Raw genomic sequence first — 18,215 nt, 5'->3', positions numbered from 1 at the left:
CCCAACCACCCCGCACGTTTAAAGATCGCTGCCTACTCCAACCTCGTTACAACAGCAGGTTTGACGCTGGTTTTTTCCTTTCAGCAAATTACTCCAGAATTTCCATCCTCACACCCTTCCACTGTTGGGTTACCACCAACCTTGCAAGAGTTCATAGCAAGAAGTGCCTACATGATAAAAATATTGCAGAAGAGTTCAAACGACCGAGCAATTGAAAGCTAGACTGCGATTAAAACAGCCTAGCAGTCGGCACTTGAGAATGAAAAGATAATTTGCCTGGAATAACGAGCTAAGTATAGAGGCACCAGGACCAGAGCTCCCCAAATATTTTTGCATTTCTTTAGAGTGAACCAGCTTGGGAAGCACCAGGCTGGCACAATCAGTTACTGACACTACTCCAAGCAAAGCAAAAGCAATCTGGTGCTTAACATACCAAATTCTGCAAAAGCAGCACCAAGGGCAAGCTCAGCATCTTCTAAATCACTGGAGTTGATTTTTTTTTTTTTTTTTTTTTAAACCATCCTCTGCTACCATATTTCTGCATTTTAGGGAATCCCATTCTATTTTAGAAAACACCAACAACATAGTCACCTTGTCAGGTCCTCTCATGCGATCAGCGTTTAGCAGTCACCCTCACCAAGTATCGGCACCCATCCTGTCGTTTAAAAGCTAAATTTCCAGTTTGACATGTGGAAGGCATTGTCGTTTCAGCTACTAAAGCCCGCAGAACTGAAGGGGGAAAAAGCCACGACAGTCATCAGGCATGCTCCTACCTTTGTGGAGCTATACAAGAAGCTACTATTTTCTGAAATTATCTGTTAATGAATATTTATAATTATTTTACTTTAATAGGGGTTTAAGAGTATGACTTATACAGCTTTATATCCACTGATATCCCATATGGTCACAGATTCTGAAAGAATGATTCCCACCACAGTTTTCCAGCAAGGAAGTTTCCATACAAATATCCTAATAAATATTTGAACATATAGGTATAATATCAGTATATCGAAGTTGTAGTCCTTTTTATCATGAACTAGGGGTTTCCAAGCAGAAATCTGATCTCCTTACTTCGAAGTCTAAGTGACCAGATGCTTCCCCTTGGTTTTGCCAGAACACGACCCAGCAAAAAAACATTAAACACTTAGACATGGACCCCCAAAACTGAAAATTTCCATGTGGCTTCTCCCTGCAGTCCCAATTTATTAATCTGTTACTCACAGGGATGCTCCGCAGCAGTGAAGTACGTTAACCAAACACCTCCAAATCATGTGCTACTCATGCTTGAGTCTGAAGAGATTAAGAGATTCCAGAGCAAAGGAAAAGAAAACAAGCAAGCTATTGTATTCTGCATTAGAAAACAGCTATGCCTTGACCATAATCCATTAGCCAAACCTACAAGGAAAGCATAGCAGAGCTCAAAATATTTACCTTGTTGCATCTTCCTAGTTTTTCCTCAGAGAGTTCAGATTTTCCCAAAGTGCAAAAAGGTGCATTCGTTTGGAAGTTACTCAAATAAAGGTTCAGTGAACATAGACAAAGATGATAATTTAATTATAATGGGTACCCAACCAGAATATAATGCCCTGTTCACAGCAAATTCCTGCTACCAGCAGCGAGAAAGAAGTTGAGAATCTGAATTCTCAAATGTACTCATGACTCATGACTAGTATGTCCGCCAATCACCATACAATTAAAGAACAGGAATGCTTAATTGTAAAGATGAACACTTGCTTGATAAGGATTAGTCATTAATTTGAAGAAAAGCTTCACCACTTAACAAAAACATGCACAGTGCTTAGACGGAAAGTAGTAGGTCTGCACGCAGAAGCAATAAACTTGCAAGTTTACATTAAGCACACTTCACTTGCTTTTTCACTTGCTTTTATTAAAGCAAAATAATCAAAATGACTTCAAATTACAATCTGCTTAGACATTTTAGCCAGGTTTCTTGGATCAAAAGTGCAACAATGCCTACATTACAGCAGCATAGTTGCTCTCAGAAGTGACAAAAGGAAATAAGGGAAAATCAAATAGAACATTAAAAATCAAAGCTATCAGCTCACACCACTTAGAAAAAAATGTTTCTAATGTATTCTGACCATAGCAAACTTTCTTGACTACAGAATGGATCAAGCAACATCTTCACATTAAGTTCCAAGCAAAGTTGCTCTGTGATATGTCAGGTGAGTTTTTCTCTTCTAACTTCTCATTTTGGCTCACCTGTTCATTGTCACAAGACAGACAAATCTTTTAAAAGCCTGAACTTACAGAGAACCCACAGAACAGAAAAAGTCAGCTTTGATAACAGTAGTTTTTAAAGTTGGAGAAGACAATGAAGGCTGGAAGCAAATAAAACTGAAGTTTTCAGCTGTAACAAATCCAGAACCAGGTCTGAAAAGGTCTCCAAGCAAACACCCTATCAAGGCTGCAAACAGTATAATTACAAACAGCAGAACTTCACAGCATCTCATTTTATCTCCGGTTTAAGTTTCAATGATAGCAATTACAAGCTTACAGATAGCAATGCAATAAGTGAAGCTTTCATAGGTACACATTTAGGTCAATTATGGCTACAAGAGATGAAATCAGGCAGCCACAGCAACCACCTTCCTCCCTTTCCTGCTCTACTTGCACAGAAAACAAGGAAAGTCCAGCTGCTCGTCCCCTTCTACCTACCAGGGAATTCTAGGGAAACGCTTCCCACCAGTTCCAGACCTCGCTGCAGCCACCTCCATAAGCAGCTTCGGAACTAAAACTCACTTTGAAAGCACGTACTAAAGCATTAAGAGTGGTAAGACAGAGGTCTTAAGCTAGATCAACTCCCAGACTGGGTCATTCTAAGGTCTTCCGTACAACAAAATTGAAGCTTCATTTCAAAAGTACTGAAATTTATCTTACCCAAGTAACATCTGCTGTAAGATGTTAAAGGTATTAAGACTCCAGTCATAAGCAGTTCCGGTATTACAGTAGATGCAAATAATTTGTTCCCAATCTCTCTGGGTGGTCAGTCTTTTTGTTGCCATTTCTTTAATTGAGTCTTCAGTCTCGCTCAACTCTTCAATACTTTCAACTACAATTTCTAGCAAGTAAATAACTGAAATCAAAATTCTAGTAGTCTACCTTCGACCTGTGAGGTGTTAAGCTCTACACAACAAAGACTCAAGGAAAGGTCTGATTTTCCATCTGTTTTCTGAAATCCTGCCACCAGCCGTACAGAAAAAAAAACATAAGAATCCTTTTGTGGAGAACAGTCAAACCACAGAGAAAGAGGAGTCACACAGCAGTCAGGAGGCTTGTGATCCACATCACCCCATACAAGAGGCTGCTCAGAGGGGTAAGCTGGGGAGATCACGAGCACAACGTGTCCCACGGGTAAGTCCTGCCTTGGCCCCACGCTTCAAGGGTGCTCGGAAAGCCAACCCAGCATACCTTGTCTTCATGGCCTGGATTTATACCTTCACCTTTCTGTGTGCAGACAGGAATTTCTGTCCTCCCTCAGGCGGGTGGCCAGGAGCAGCTTCCCCCGGGCACTTCCACAAGCCAAGAAAGCAGCACTGGAGAAAACAGCTTCATTCTCTCAAGAGCCTGCCTGGGCCCAGTTGATAAAGGAGCCAAAACCTTATTTTAAAGGCAGAGGGAAAGCAGAACTATTTTTAGTTCTTCCTGAAGCTCTGTCCTTTCAGGTAACACTACAGAATTAATGCTTTGTTGATTGCCCTGGTTTCTAGTCCCCAAGTTGAAGGAAATGAGGCCCACAAAAGGGCAACGGAAAACTGTTCTAACAGCGTTTCTATAAATAATGTCTATATGAGTGCATAAATCTCTGGTATTAGAAAGAAAAACTAGAAAGACTTAATTATGGCAATGCAGCAATCTTCCTCCACAAATTGAGCTTGAAGTGCACTACTTCCCCCTATACTGACTACATATTCTAGGAACTAAACCTTATAGAGAATCAGAATAATCAAAAATACCTAAAAAGACTATTAGACTTGTATACACAGGACACCTCACATGGACAGGCATCCTGGCTAGAGATCTCTATTTCAAGCTATTTTGTTTTCAGAAATCTCAGTTAAAGCATGAAGTATAGCTGTTCACTGGTTTTCCCTGATTAAAATCTTTCCACACTCTTAAAACAGGGTAAGAAACACCACAAACAAGACAGCCTTTAATAGAAGTCTCATCCATGGGGATAGTGTACTCACAGCATGGAAGAAGCACATCTAGGTACTAAGTTACTTTGATAATGTTGTTTCTTTGAAGAGTAGGAAGCTTGAGATGACAATGAAAAAAGTCTTTTCCAGTTCTTTTCCCAATAAGGGCTAAACGAAGCAGGACCTGAGAGGGGAGATCCTGCACATCTGCTAGAGATAGCTCCAGTAAAGAATAACTTTAGCTCTGAAATTACACAAAGGCAAAAACCCACCCTCAAGATATCCAACATTCCCCAAGTACATTCAGTCTTGAGTTCACCAGGTGCCTGCAGCTGTAGCTCCACACACCTGCAGACCTGCTCCAGCTCAAGAAACCAAGGACCTAAATCCTGCTTCCACCTCAAAGGATCTCATGGGTGCGCGGAGCAGCACAAGCCTTCTCAGGGACCTAATCCAGCGGACAGAAAAGAACATTTAAATTGATTCTTCCTCTGGCCAAGTTAAAAGGCAATTGCAGCTTCTTACTTTAGAGCTCTGTTGGAAGATTAAAAAAAGACAGTACTGTAAGAGCCAACTCTCCTCACACCAGAGGCTTCCACTTGTTATCTGCAGAAGTACATACCAGCCAACCCACAAAGAGGAGAGTCTGGAGAAGCCCCATCCAACCCTGTGAAAACCATCAGTCTGCAGGAAGCACAGGAGTGATGGGACTAAAAATCAGATGGAGGTGAGCACAGAACATACAGCTTGAAATCAACATACACAACAGGAAGGAACACAGTTAAATATCCAAGTTCTGAACACAAATCTTTCCCACGTGGATATTCACTGTCTTTTAGGCCATGTTGCAGGAGTTAGAGGCCCATGGCAGCCTGCCTTGCCGATCAGTCTTGGAAATCCAAACATTTGAACACCCGTTACAGCTCTCACCATAAAGAACACACCCCGGTCAGGGTGGGGGGCTGTTCCGACTGCCCTCCCAAAAGTCCAGCTCTTCCTAAGTAGCCAAGGACTAACACCAAGTTTCTGATCTTTTTTCTAGCTTCCAGCTGATTCCATAGGTGACAGGATAATTTCCCAAGCTAAGCTCAGGCTTCCCAACTTGCACTAGTTCACTAGTTCTAATGCTTCACAAGATATGTAACAGCCAAAACCCCTGAAGCTGACCACTACCATGCTATTCATATACTGGAAAATAATTTGATGAATTGATGTCAAAGTCAAAGAGTTGATACCATCAGCTAGATGAGCATCTCCAATGAAAGCCATCAACACCAACTTCACTTTCATCACAGCTAGTCAGTCCATCCCAACGAATACTGTAAAACTCAGACAGATGTGCTGAGCAAGGCGAGAGCTCGATTTGCTTTTCCCCACCTAGGACTTCTCCAAGGCTTGGTTTCTTTGATGTTCTTTCAACTAACACTGAACTACAAAGTTATATTTTAAAGTATTTATAATTCAATATTTTTGGTTTAATTTACCTAAAAAAGGGGTTTAATATGACCTAAGATCTATCAGCATGTGTTACTGAGGACACATTTCATTACTGGCATGACTGGCAGCTCACACAACAGCCTGCCTCCGAGCCATCCCAGCAATGATGCTTTACAGCTTTTCACTTCATTCTTAGTCAAGAGGAAAAATAACAGACTAATTTCTCTAAAACTAAGTTCCACTAGAATCTTGTTCAAAGTATTAACTTCTTCAGAAGCGATAATACTTCAACAGAGCAGCTTGTACAAGTTTCGTTGCAATATCACTTAACAACAGCCATCCAGCTTCAGAAGTCTTCTGAAATTCAGCTCTCTCAAGGAAGGGCAGGAACCACTTATTTAGGTAGGGTTTTTTTCAGAGTTTGGGCTGGTTTTTTTCCCCCCGTATCAGAGTCTGGAAGGGTTCCACCACCTATTACAATGTCATTGGTTGCCTCAGGCATATATATACACACAAATATCAGAAAACCTTCAAGCTGGATCATACCAATCTTCCTTCATTGCAACTGTTTTCGGCATTAATGCCCGTGAAGTATTGAGCTGCCCCCCGGTCCAACCTACAAAGCACACTGCCAGTTAACAGCTTGACTCGCAGTCACTTTCACATGTCAAACCAACTGCTGCTTCCTAAACTAAAGATTAAGATTCTAAATCAGAGGTGTTTCAGCAGATGAACCAAAGCTACGTATCAGCAACTGTATTTTAAGTTAAGCCTTTAAAAACGCTGCTTTGTGATGGACATCGACGACTCCAGAAATAGCGCATCTATTTCCATTTTAATTCCAGAAAGCCTTCTGCTTTGCCTTTCTTCCTCAGCTCACTTTGCATGGTATGGAGCTGAAGTTCCAACACACTTCTAGGGTTTATTGCTACTTACTGAAGGCGAACAGAGCACCCTTAGCTCATAGACCAACAGAATCCAGACATTTCATAACAACAATGTAACGCCACATTTCTTCCCTGCTACTACAGGCTGTTCTTCCTTCTAGTTCTGACCAGGAGAGACCGACTTGAGGTCTTCCTTACAGGATAAAACCTTAACTCCCAGAATCGCTATGGTTCACTGGATCTCACCTCCTTCACACCAGGAACTATTAAACAGACGAGAAGAACAGGTCTGGGCTACTCAGGCTCTAGCTTGCGATTAGATTTCTATGATATCAAGCACATTCCGTCGGTCCTGCTCAACTGTTCACCCCACAGCAAGGGGACAAAGTCTTCGCTGTTTCTGTTCCTAACTACATTCTGAATGACAAGAGTCGATACCAAACGATGCTGCATTGTGTGACCTTTGCCCATCCCACAGGCAGATACAAAAAGCTGACACGCAAGTCAATACACCCGCCAGGACACAGCAATCCCGCACTGCTCAGGATTAAATCCCCCAAGGTAGAAGCTGTAATGCATCAGGAGCTGAGATTTTCAGTCCTTTACTGGGCATAGTAAACCTCAGTAAAACATCAGTATCACAAATTCCTGAATTAGCACTAATTTCACTTTTACGCCTTTCACACAAACCACTTAATCACCCTGCAATTTTGAAGCTCCACAAAGATACAGTTCTCTTTTAATCATCCAGTTAATTCACAAGAATTACAGTGTGAATTGAGTGCTAGACTTATTCCTAACGTTTTCCTGACAGCACTGCGAAGTTATGGCACCAATATCTAGAAGACATGTGGAATCAGAAATCATGAGGCTCAGTTCTCAGAGTTAAAACCCATATGGGATCTAACAGGCACGTCTTTACCCCACCAGCTACTCAAGCTAGAGACAAATGCAGAACAGTTGCACATTATGGCTCAGACGACTTAGTACTTAGCAGCTTATTTTGAAAGAAACATAACTTCTATTACTTTGACTCAGCCAATGAAAGCAACTATGAAACGAGTGGATATTTAACTACCTGGACCAGTTCTAGCTTACAGTATTTTATAAGCACAAATGCACTATTTGGAGTTCCATGTTCTGGAAGATACCACCAATATCCAGAGGAGTCTTATCTCATTATATCCAGCTACACATCCCAGAGCAGGAACAGCCGCCACATCCCTTTGATCTTCACTAGTGGAAAGACCTCAGACTTTCTGCTGGATGCTAACCCAGTTCCTCCCACTCACTCCATGGAGACAATTCCTTCTTCTCGCTACAGCAGACTTGTTGAGTTCAGGCTGCTGTCCATTACTTGTCAGGCTGCTGCCCATTACTCCAGCAGCCTGACAATACCCTTCTCCTTAAGTTACTCCTTTTTTAAGAGTTAATTGCCAGCAAAGCACTGCACAGCCACGTTCCTCCTACTCCTGAAAGGCTGACAACATACTTCTCTCCACCATCCTGGGCTGCACGTAGGTGGAATGAGATCTGAGATAAAATATTGTATGCTCTGTCTTCAGAAGCTTGGGCATGCTTCGCTCCCATCTTCTCCAGATGTGGATGGCCATTTTAATGAAAAAAATGGGAGTTTATCAAGCTGACCTATTCCACCTACTTGGTATCATTTATGGGTTGCATAGCATATTACTTAAGCAGGCTTACATTGTTATTTTAATAATTTCTAGTGCAGACAGTTATTGTAAAGGATATTAACAGTACCCTAGATAGGTACCTATAACTAACTGCCAGCAAGAGAACTAAGCTTGTTTCTCAATATCACTCCTATAATTTGAAGCAGGACAAGAGCACTTTTAGTGCAATCACTCAAAACACACCTGCTGCTCAACATTACTGTTTCTGCACATCTGCCCCTCCCCAAACTCCAAAGCACACACATAGAAACACTTTTCACTGAAACATTTTTGAATCCCATGCCCGGCCTTTACTTATCTGCAGAAAGTTTCAACACTTACAGTCCACAGTATTTCCTGTACTAAAAGAAAGCACTTTTTCTATCTTCCAAAACCACTGCGACCAGACCCAGCTGAAGCAATGCAGATATCAGATGTTGGTCTCCTCCCCTCAAGTTATCTACAAGCGCTCCTGCGTAAAAACTCCTTCACCTCCACCAAAAAAGCTAACTTTCAAATACTACAGCACATGCTTTAATAACAGACGAAAGGCAGCCAGTTCTTTACCTAAAGCTTAGAGCATGACGGGTATTACAAGAAACCTGCCACAGTTCCCTCAGTCATGCTCCCGTCCCTTCCCAATGGACTCATCTTGGCATTTAAATACAGCTTTATATTCACCATAAAGCCAAGCGGTACCACTACATGACATGATTCATTAGGCAAGCACTTTTCTTCTAAAAAGAAAGCCTCATTGCACATGGTTCCATAGGCTTACCACACATGAGAACAGGTAAAGCACATAGAAAAGCACCTGTCAGACTTGAAGCCTGCAAGGGTTACAAGCTCATAACGAGCCTTCCCCCATGAGGGAAGTGGGCATGAAAAGGAAAAAAATCAGTTTCCTGTACAGAGAAATGAGAAGGAACACGAGCTGTCATCTGTTGACAAAACAACATTCCTTAAAAGAATGAACTTCAATGAAAAAACTTAAAACTCCACGTTGGCGGGAACAGAGAGGTCAAAACACTACTTACCAGAGAAGGGCAACATCTGCTCAGATCCCATCAAAAGAATAGGACTGTTAAGAGGAAGACGAGGAAGAGGCGCAATTAAAGCCCCAAAACGATGTAAACACAAAGCCTTAACAAGTCCCACTTGTAAAAGGAACGGGGATTTTGCCCCAAGCGAAAGGACAGTTGAACACAACCGACACCGCGGCCAAAGCAGCAGCAGCCGCCGAGCTTCGGACCGGCGCCGTGAGACGACCCCCGGCTGGGGGACACGGGCACCGGGGACACGGGCAGCCCCGCGGGGCGGGCGGGGAGGCGGCCGCGCCAGGTCAGGCCCGCACGCCACGGCCCTTCCCCGGCCGTGCCGCCCGAGCCCCACCGGCAGGGCCGCGCCGTCCCCCCGCGGCAGGCCCGGGACGGCATCCCTGCCCGCCCGGGGACGAGGCCGCCGCCTCCTCCCGCGATAGCCCCGGCCGAGCGGAGCAGAAGGAGCCGGGTCCCCGCCGCTGCCCCTCACCCGCGGGCCGAGGGGGCGTGCCGGGCCGCGGCCCCGCCGCTGACAGCCCGGCCGCCCTTCTCCAGGCCCCAGCCCGGCGCACCCCCCCGCAAGACGCCGGGGCGAGCCCGGAGGCCCCCACCGGCTCCTTACCGCGGGGCAGGGCATGGCGCGGAGCCCCCACAGCCCCTCCCGGGGCGCGGCCTCCTGCCCGGACCGGAGTCGCTCGGCTCCCGGCTGCCTCGGCCGCGTCTCACAGCCACAACAACATGGCGGCCGCACGGGACGCGGGCACGGCGGGGCCAGGCGCGCGCCCGCCGCCTCCTCCCCCCGCAGCCCCTCCGCGGGGCGGGGCCGCGCGCGCGCCGTTCCCGCCCTCCGCCCTGAGGGGAGCGGGAGGGACGCGCTGGTCTGCCCAGGGCTCCCCTCAGCACCCGGCGCCGTGGGCATAGAATCACAGAATGTCAGGGATTGGAAGGGACCTCAAAAAGGTCATCTAATCCAATCCCCCCGCCGGAGCAGGAACACCCAGATGAGGTTACACAGGAAGGTGTCCAGGCGGGTTGGAATGTCTGCAGAGAAGGAGACTCCACAACCTCCCTGGGCAGCCTGGGCCAGGCTCTGGCACCCTCACCAGGAAGAAGTTTCTTCTCAAATTGAAGTGGAACCTCCTGTGTTCCAGTTTGCACCCATTGCCCCTTGTCCTATCACTGGTTGTCACCCAGAAGAGCCTGGCTGCATCCTCCTGACGCTCCCCCTTTCCATATTGATCCCCATGAATGAGTCGCCCCTCAGTCTCCTCTTCTCCAGCTCCAGAGCCCCAGCTCCTCAGCCTTTCCTCACACGGGAGATGCTCCACTCCCTCCAGCATCTTCGTGGCTGCGCTGGACTCTCTCCAGCAGTTCCCTGTCCTGCTGGAGCTGAGGGCCCAGAACTGGACACAATATTCCAGATGCGGCCTCACCGGGGCAGAGCAGAGGGGCAGGACCATCCCCACAGCCCAGCAGCTGCTCCCTGTCAGCCCCTCACCAGGGGAAGCTGCTTTGCCCCTTCCTCCTTTTGTAACCCCGTGGGGGTGTTTGACCGCCCGCAGGCTGGCGTTGGGCGCTGAGGGAGCAGCGGGGGCTCTGCCCAAAACCCCGGTCTGCAGTCCTGGGATCGCCCTTAGGAACCCTCCGAAGCCTGTTCATCCTGTGGAGAAACACCCTCTCTGACTGCAAAACCCGCTATTGCACATAAAAGCAGCTTTTCTCTTACTTTTGGAGGAGTAGACAAAAGCTCGTTTACTGGTTTTTAGCTGTTGAAGAGGATTTGGAGACTAATAGCTTCATCATTGAGCACATGTAAAAAATCTGCTTTTTTTGCTTTACCTTAGGGAAAAATAAGTAATGATGATTTTTTTTTTAAATTTGTCCAATAACTTGTCTCAGGTACTGAACCCTGGGACAGGGAGAGACCAGAGACACAGACACTTGGCAACAAAACCCAGGGTGCACGGGCTGGATTCCGAGGCAAACTGCAAAAACACTCAGCGGAGACCGGACTGTCAGGAGCGTCGCTGCTGGTTTATGATCAGATTTAGACGAGGTTCTTAGGGACATGGGTTAGCGCCAGAGCTGGGTTGTGGTTCTTCCAAACGAAATGATTCTATGATTCTACAAGGCCCTCAGACCGATGCTTCCCGATGCTTTTGTGGCATTGAGCTCAGTGGTAGGAACATGTGTGGCCTGTGCCATGAGGTAATGGCGAACAAGGAGCCAACGCAAGGCACGAGAGCCAAAAACTACATGGAAACTGAGCGACAAGCGATTAAGCAAAAGGGATATGGGCATTAAGCAACAGAAAGGCAGGAGAAAGCTCGAGAGGCAAATGGCAGCAGGGTACGGTGGGCAGGGAGCGCTGCAGTGTCCACAATGAAGCTTTGGCTAAGCCTTGTGCAATAGAGTTCCTTTTCAGCAGCAAGATTTGTATCTGGGTTTTGTTGCAAGCGTGATGGATCATTAATGCTTTATTTTTATACATATCTTTAATTTACAATACCGTATGTAGGTCAGGTTGTACTTTTGAGAGAGATTTCCTCCTGCTGCTCATGTTTGCCTTGATCTGAAATGAAGAGCTTGCTTGCAAGTAACTATAAAATGCACTCCTAAATTATCCACAGGACTCTCCCGCTGAGTCCAAGGCTAGTCATTGTGACAGATGGGCTTCGGTCTGTCATTAAGTCATGTTCAAACTAGAAGCAGCACTAATTTTCAGAGAGAACAATACAAAATACAGGATCCCATGTCTTTAAACTCAGATATAAGCCATGCAGTGAGTTGTTTTCCAGTTTTGCTCTCTTTGTCAGGGACAGTAAACATCTGAAAGGAAGTTAATCAGCCCCTCAAAAGGGATTTTTTTCCAACAACAAGCCATCATCTGAATGCAAATGTGATCTGAATGTCAGTATGTACCTTCAGAGGAGCTTTGGAAGAAATACAGGTAACTGAAGGGAAAAACAGGATTCCTGGCCTGTTTATACCCAAGAGCAATGAAAAAACATTCAGCTGATATAGCTGTAGCTGAGAAGGATGTGTGTTGACAGCACAAGGCAGCAGAGTATGAATTTTGAACGCTCCCTGTTGAATGGCTGCTTTTGCAGTGTGCCTGGATGGGGATCAAATGTTGCCCTGTTTCAGGCAGCTGAATCCTGGAGACCTGGGGATTTGTACAGCAGAACCTCCTGGTTTTAAAGAGGGGGAACTGGCTGCAGTGGCATCACTGGGGCAGGACAAGCTGTGTCCTTCCAGCTGCTTATTTCAGTGACACAAATTGTGTTCTTTACCAATACCGTTAAACACACTGCATGGAGACTCCCACATCTTCTGAGTGTCTCCATTTCTTGTGTTCCAGTCTATTTGTTAACAAATGCTAGGTATGCCCCCATGTTAAATGACTTTTACCTCTCTTTTCTCTGATGATTGGGGCAAAAGATTATAGCTAATGAGAATTATTGTATGGAAATGGAAATTACTGCACCCAAAGGGAGAGGAAGGCTGTGAGAACCTGACACGCAGCTCAGGGAACGATGTGTTCCCAAGCCCACGGTTGGGATGGACCTGGAACGGATCCTCACTCACGTAGCACAAAGTTTTTAATTTGTCAGGTTGAGGGTGGTAATAAATTACAGAGGAACTACAGAAGCACTATCTGGTTTTAAGCAGGAGGAAGAAGGGCAATCCAGTCACTGAAACACCTGTTAGTCTGACCTCAAGAACATTAAAAACTTAGAAAAAAATGTGAAGGAAAAACTAGTTGGGGACAGACAAGCAAGTGGAAAATAAAGTAAAACTCGACATAGCTTTACTAAACATAGATTGCATTTGACTAAGATTATACCTTTGATAATTGTTTTCTAGGCAATGCATATACAATAGATTTAATCTAACTGGTTTTAATAGGATATTAAGTAAAATGCCACCTGGCAAATGAGTGGTTTATCTGGGAAGCTATTTGGTAGGTAATAAGCTGCCTACAGAGAGATTACAATAGTTTGAATGGAAAGGTAGACTGTGAAGATGGAGCTGAGCTCCTCAAGAACCGACTTGGAGAATATCAGCAGGTCAAATAATTTATTCAATAAATTAATGGCGAACAGGTCTATAAAAAATAGCTTCCTGGAAAAGGCAGGGAAATGACCTGACCCAGCCAGGCATGTCGTACGTTCTTTTGATCTTGCTCAGTATTTTTCAGTCAGATCTTGGAACGAAATGTGGGAGCGAGGTGACGGCATTTGCTGATGGCACAAAGTTGGGAGGCACCAGCGCTAGGGAGGGAAAATCTGCGTTGCGGGAAGAGTTGGATAACGGAGAGTGCTGGAACATCGGGAACAGGATGACATGTAATAGCGGAATGTGCAAGGTCGTGCACTTGGGAATTACTAACAAGAATCTCTGCTACAAGCTGGGAGCTCATCGGTTGGAAATGACAGAAGAAGAGAAAAATCTGGGTGTATTTGTTGATCTTAAGATGACCAAGAACTCCCAATATGAAGCAGCTCTGATGAAAAGCATGTATCAACTGAGATCTTTCCAGGAGAAGGGCAAAACGTTAATACCATTACCCAAAGCTCTGCTGCAACCTCCTCTAGATTTATGCAGCTCTGGTCACTTTTAATCAAGGGACACAAACTTCAAATGTGTCTGGAGAATAATTACGGGGGAATCCTGATTTCTTTTTTTTTTTTCTTATGTAAGAATCTTGACATAATTTGCTTAGCCAAAAATGTGAATGCTGAGAAGGGATATAGTTTTTCCCTGTGAAACTTCAGGGAGCATGCACAGAAGTAAACACGTCTCCCTTAAGAGCAAGGGTGATGTTAGTGTGAGAGAAAACAAGTATCCGATGGCCATGAAAAGTCTGGGCTGAAACCTGAGAACAGCCGAGCGTCCAAGAGCTCAAGCCCTGCGGCTCTGGGTCACCCTTCCCAGGGCTGCCATACCCTGATGCAGTTGAACTGACCCTAAAGACCCAACGAGTCCTTTCCAAACCTCTCTTACCGTTCAAGACACAGCCGCTGAGTTACTAGTTGGCTTTTTCTTCAAAGAAAAGGGGCACCTGATGTGGAGAGATGGCTGCAGTCACAACCCAAATGTCCTTTGAGGTCTTGGCTGTATTCAGTAAGGGCGCATTTAAAACCTGCAGGTGGTCTTGACGGAGTCTGACACATCCTGTTCTGGATCACCCCACCTGGTCCCTCGTACCACCGTTCCACAGAGGCCAGTTCGTGAGCCTCTCTTGGCTGTGAGAAACAATCCTGGAGTGATCTGCGCCTGGCACAGCTAGAAATGGCCAAACCAAGCGTGCGGCAGGTACTTTCCCACCCCTGTTCCCATCCAGTAACCTTTAGTACATTTCACTCTTGTGATCCAAACAGCCCAACTCAGACTCTCTGCACTGTTATGATGAAAAACTGATGGGACAGTCAGATACGACTGCAAACAAAAAAACAAACCCACAGCACACCGAGTTCTGATTCTGTAAGAACAAGACCATGAAACACGGGATAGTTCCCTTTCTCAGGACTCAAACTGGCTCCTTCAGCCAGTTTTCTACCCAAAAGCAGCTCTCTTCATCCTTCCTCTCCCAGTTTGTTTCTTTTTTCATCTTTCACTTTACCTTGACATTTTACTAGTTTTACTCTCTGGTTCCTTTTTGGTTTTTTTAACAGATCCTGAACAGAACCCTGCGCCCAGACCCGTCTCTGCCCACTGTATTTATCCTGTGTTCCTCTCCATGCGGGCGCTTCCCTTCTTTCTGCTCCCATCCAACACGCAGCTATTTCATTGTTCCTTTAACCCAAACAGCCGGTGGTGAGGACATCCCTGATTAAAACGCGCCAGGTGAGAGGCACCCGCTCTGTCAGTCATCCTGATGGGCCCAAAAGATGGATGCTCTGACTCATTCCCTTGAAAAGTAGATGAATAATTTGGAAATAATTAGATTTTTATTACACACATATAATTTATTGTCAGAACATTTTCCCAACAGTCTCATTTTAGGATCTTTTGTCTTGCAATAACCCTGGTTTAAAACAATATGTACTATTAGCGACCCTTTGCCGAAGGGAAGCCAGCACAACGAAACTGTCTTGGCTATGGCTACATATCGAGATAATTATTACAGCACTAATCAAATACAAAGTTTTGGGGGACTCTGCAAACTTCAAGTTAGTGGAACAGCTACAACATTTTTGAGCGAATACTGCAAACAGGGCAGGATCTGCAAACAGCAGGGCAGCCGTAGCCATACCATGGCCGAATGATGGCAGGACAGCACCTCCATATAGAATTTATACAGACTGTACTATTTCCACGCGGGTTTGTGAGCACAGAGCATTGCTCTGTGGACAACAGATTTGTGCAAGGTGTTTCTGTACCTGGAGGTAAAAGCTGAAGACATCAATACTGAAAATATGCCAGGTGTAGGCAGAATGTTTGGACATCTTGTTTTATGTCTGCTTGTATTATTTTCTTACACTTCAAAGACTAATAATCCCTGTTGTTTGCTGTTGTGGTTTAACCCCAGCTAGCAATCAATCACATTTGCCTAGTGATCTAAAAATAAGTAAAATGTTCAAAGTATTTTATACTAAACATCTTTCCTTTGGAAAAGTTAACAACTTGCTGTGTCATGTGCTACGTTGCTACAACAACGCTGCCTGAAAAATGCTTTTAATAATAAAGCATATGTATTTTTTTAATAAGCATGCTTAAGATCCTTCCTCCTGAAGCTGGATAGTTGTTATTATCCTGTCACACAAAACAGAAACACAAGACAGCGAGAGGCTAAGAAGCTGTCTGATCAGAGGAGCTGCTTTAAGTATCAGTAGAAAATGATATTATTTTAACTGATTATCTGAAGTGACAAGTCTTTACTGTAGAAATGCTCTGGTAACCCGCTCAGGACTGCGCAGGTGTCAGAGGAGGGAGCTCCCACCGCAGGAACTTGCGCCATTGAAGCTCAGAAGTTGAGCAAGTCCTTCATTCCACTGGCTGGGCTGAACCCGCAGCGCTCGGAGAAACAGGAGCTGCTTCTCTGCCCTGTGCAGAGAACACACCAAGAAGGATTTGGGGCCAGCCCTGGTCTCTTTTATTAGTGACCAAAATAAAAAATATCCTGCGATGAGACTTTATACTCAGAATATATTCAGAGGGGGTTAACGGGAGAATGATGGAAAATGGAAAAAATAGTTAATACATTATTGCAGGATGCACCAGGTCAGTAGTTTAATGAGAACACCTGTCTCTGACTATGAAGAACGTGCTGTGGAAGGCTTAGAACTGCCACTAGTCCCTGATAAGCTAAGGTATATATTATTAAGATAAAACGTAAAAAAGGAATATGTAGAGCTGGGTTGAAAAATTGCAAAGCCCAGGGCTACACTGATTCATCATATTTACTGTAATTGCATTTCAGCCGCTTAGAAAATACAATGGCCAATTACTACAGCTTTGCAATTTAGGACTATGGTTCTGTCTTTTTTTCGATTACACTGACATTTTCCTCTGCTCATTTCAGAACTCTTTGATTTTATTTGTGTCTCTTAAATGTGTTTAGAAGTGACGGTCCTTCAGGGTTTCCTGCGCCCTCAGACCTGTGTGCAGCCTGGTGGCTTTAAAGCCTCCGCGCTGTCCTTTTAGCCGAGGAGGGTATGGCAGGCGTGCTGTCACTTGGTGTCACTTCACAAGAAGGTCACTTGGCCCAGCGACTGCTCAGCCTGCTGTGCGAGGAGGAGGAAAATGGACATCTTCGGTGGCTGGGCAGAAGCAAAGCAGATGTGCCAGGCTGTCATTTGGGACTTTGAGGCAGGATTTGAGAAGATGCCGGAGCTGTGGAAAGCTCGGTGCTGCTCGGAGTGCCCTATTGCAGCGTTCGGGACAGAGCGATGAAGAAACCAGGCTGACCTCCAACAGCACATTCTTGGTTTCAATCCTCCTCTTGGTGCTTTTTGCGCCACTTGAAATTAAAAAGCTGCTTTTGTGTCTTATCGCTGGCCGAGACAGGAGTGTCCTTCTGCACGAGGAGATTATCGGTGCAGGTCTGTCAGGGCGCTGGCAGCGCCACCGGAACCGGGCGCTCTCCCAGGCTGTGACTTGTGACAGCTGATCATCTGCACCGCTCCCTTCAGCACCGACCAACTTGCTCCCGCCCGTGAATCACACCAAAGAAGGATCCTTTGAATAAAAGCTCCTTTTCCAAAAGCTTTTGTCTGGAGAAGTTCGCCAGTCTTTGATCTGAAGCTGACTTGCCTGGTAATTTCAGATGGCTCCTGGTGAAACCTTGGAAGCGCCATTTTTCAGCAGAGCTCAGCAGCCTGAAGCTGCTTTTAGTGCAGCCGGGATCGGAAAGTTGTGATTCACATTAAGATTTCAGATCTGAATTTTCCTGTTGTGAAGTGTTAAAGGTCTCTGGCACATTGTACACAGGTGAACGGAGGAACTTGATGGTAGAATTGTTGAATTTCTGTTCATTTGCCAGATTAAATTTAGTTTGCATGTGTATGCGTATAATTATATAACTCAGTTATACAGACATAGTTAATATCAGTAATGTTTTGGGTAGAGGCTCCAATAGTTCAGTGCCTTAGGAAATGAAATATATAATACACAATTGGTAAGGTAACAAAAATTTTTTAAAAAATTTTAAAAAGGGGAATAGTGATTCAAAGCAGCTTGATAACAGATTCGAAGCCCACTGAGTCACTTGGAATCTTGCCACAGCCGCTCGGAAGGTTGGCAAAGGAAGATAAATAAACAGACGCCTTTGCAAGGGAATCGTGTTTCAGCTCCCAAATGTTCTCCTGCGCGGAACAATCAGCGCAGACCTTGGATCTGACACCGGCACTGGGGTTTTGTTCTGGGAGGTCGTTTTGCACAGCGCGTTGGTGCTGCAGCTCCAGCCCGAGGGCCTGACTTTGTGTAGGGGATGTTGGAGAAATAGAAATAATAAATAATTCATTGGAAAATGAGTCATTCAAAAGGAATCGCAAAAGAATGGTGAGAATG

The 18,215-nt window shown here is 45.1% G+C and overlaps 1 protein-coding gene across 5 annotated transcripts in view; it reads right to left on the bottom strand.

Annotated features, from left to right (window-relative positions):
* The window catches only part of MTMR3 (myotubularin related protein 3), a 78,202-nt gene extending 68,229 nt beyond the window's left edge, over nucleotides 1–9,973 (bottom strand). For 4 of the 5 annotated variants that reach the window (XM_065646126.1, XM_065646128.1, XM_065646129.1 and 1 more), the window contains exon 1: nucleotides 9,823–9,973. The gene's annotated coding sequence lies outside the window, so the exon portion shown is untranslated. Of the gene's footprint in view, nucleotides 1–9,197; nucleotides 9,242–9,822 lie in introns of all 5 variants that reach the window. The other variant, XM_065646127.1, reaches the window with a different exon arrangement.
* Nucleotides 9,974–18,215: the final 8,242 nt, after the last annotated feature.

Source organism: Caloenas nicobarica, chromosome 16 (genome assembly GCF_036013445.1).
Source record: "Caloenas nicobarica isolate bCalNic1 chromosome 16, bCalNic1.hap1, whole genome shotgun sequence".
NCBI classification, from domain to species: domain Eukaryota; kingdom Metazoa; phylum Chordata; class Aves; order Columbiformes; family Columbidae; genus Caloenas; species Caloenas nicobarica.
The sequence above is the reverse complement of the archived record's forward strand: the minus strand, read 5'-3'. Positions and strand labels throughout refer to the sequence as shown.